Source organism: Manis pentadactyla, chromosome 13 (assembly GCF_030020395.1).
Source record: "Manis pentadactyla isolate mManPen7 chromosome 13, mManPen7.hap1, whole genome shotgun sequence".
NCBI lineage: Eukaryota > Metazoa > Chordata > Mammalia > Pholidota > Manidae > Manis > Manis pentadactyla.
The window spans coordinates 50,415,974-50,418,097 of record NC_080031.1 but is presented as its reverse complement, the minus strand read 5'-3'; the positions used below and the strand labels follow the sequence as shown (position 1 = coordinate 50,418,097).

The 2,124-nt window shown below is 40.9% G+C and overlaps 1 pseudogene; it reads left to right on the top strand.

The window, feature by feature from the left end:
- The first annotated feature begins 334 nt into the window (after positions 1-334).
- LOC118920000 (olfactory receptor 5V1-like) lies at positions 335-1,265 on the top strand (annotated as a pseudogene).
- Positions 1,266-2,124: the final 859 nt, after the last annotated feature.

The following is a 2,124-nucleotide window of genomic DNA, read 5'->3' as shown; positions in this document are numbered from 1 at the left end:
AGGTAGCTATGGAGTTGTGAAATCCCAAATACTAGTGAAGGGTACACATGGTTTTTACTGAGAAAGCGATTTTTAAAAATATCTTCTCGGGGTCTCAGAGGGCTGCCTCATTGTAGGGAAATGAGGATGAGTATTCCAGGAAATAAAATGAAATCAGCAGGTGTTTTTAACTGTAGTTCTAATAGTTAGAGTCTCAAATTAAAATATTGCTAACATATTCATCATCAAATATACAACAATGATTATCCAAATTTCTTATTAATAGTCCCCTAGGATTATTACTCTAACCTGTGTTTTTGACTTCCCTCCAGGTAGACCCCCGTGGAAAGAGGAGATGGATGGCTACAATCTCACCCCTGTGACTCACTTTATCCTCACGGGGCTCTCTGACCTCCCCGAGGTGCACTATCCTCTCTTTGTGTTCTTTGCCATCACCTACCAGGCCACCTTGGTGGGAAACGGAGCCATTCTCTTGGCCATCGGGATGGAAAAGAAGCTGTGCACACAACCATGTATTACTTCCTGGCCAATCTGTCTGACCCTCTTAGACATATTCTGCCCATCAACTACTGTCCCCAAGATGCTGGACAACCTCTTGACTGGGAATCACAGCATTTCCTTCCTGGGCTGTGCTTTGCAGCTTTATTTCCTGGTAGCTCTGGAGAGGACTGAGGTCTTCCTTCTCACTGTCATGGCTTATGACCTGTACATGGCAATCTGCTTCCTCCTCCGTTACACCCTCATCATGACTGTGGCTCGCTGTGCCCAGCTGGCAGCTGGGACCTGGGCAGCAGGGTTTCTCCATTCCCTCCTCCACACAGTGTCCACCTTCCACCTGTCTTTCTGCAGGTCCAGTCAGGTTAACCAGTACTATTGTGACATCCCCCCAGTGGTGGCCCTCTCCTGCTCAACAACTTACATAGAAGAAAAGCTTGTTTGTGGTATAAAGTATCTTGGGAATTGGTGCCTTCCTAACCACCTTCATCTCTTGCATTTACATCATATCTGCCATCCTAAAGATCCAGTCAGAGGAAGGGAAGCGCAAAGCCTTCTCCACATGTGCCTCCCACCTCCTGGTGGTCTGTTTGTTCTATGGCACAGCCATCTTCACCTACATTTGCCCCTCTTCAAGTCACCACTCCCCAGACAGGGACAGACTCATCGCCATGCTCTACGGGGTTATCACCCCATTGTTAAACCCCGTGATCTACAGCTTGAGGAACACAGAGGTGAAAGTGGCACTCAGCAGGGTCTTATGTCCCTGAGCAGCATGTTTACAGTGAGTGTAAGATTAAAACATAATGACTCAATACTCATTTTAGAATAAATTTATAGGAGGAATTCACATAAAATAATTTTAATTCACCAAATAGGTGCATATAAAAATTTGTAGACATGCAAACATACAGATAAACAGTCTCTCTGTAAGTCTATATATGGATATGTTTATACATATATATATGTGTGTATATATATATATATATATATATGTATATATATATGTATATGCCTATATCACTCAAATAGAACTAAAGGTATATCAGCCCAAAATAGACATTTTCATGAATAGCAGAATTCACAACTTACACTAATATAAGTGTAAACTGAGACTTTTAAGTTAATTTGGATTTATGTTCACATCCATATCATACCTATACTTATATTATGCCTATATTTTTATGTCTACTTTTAAATCTACATCGATCTGTCCATAGATCTTTGTTTTATGTATTCCCTTATGTAATTGACTGCTGAGTCTATGTCTCCATAACATTATTTCACTCCATCCTGTCTTTCAATATTTCTTTCAAATTACTATGTATTTATCTGCTTTTCTCCCTTTTTCTATGATCCTGTACTTTCTCAGATCTACCTGTCTCTTCAAAAAGAGGATGACTTTACTTTATCTCTGATTTAGATATCTAATTCAGCTCAGTATATTACCGTCATCTTACCTTGAACATGTTGAAAACTGGAAGCATCATCTTCTAACACACACACACACACACACACACACACACACACAGTTTATCAGCTGCCGTGTATTTTTGGCACTAACATTCCCCAACTACACAGACTAAAATCCCTGAAAGCTGACTGTGTTTTGCCTTGCAGACCAGCGCT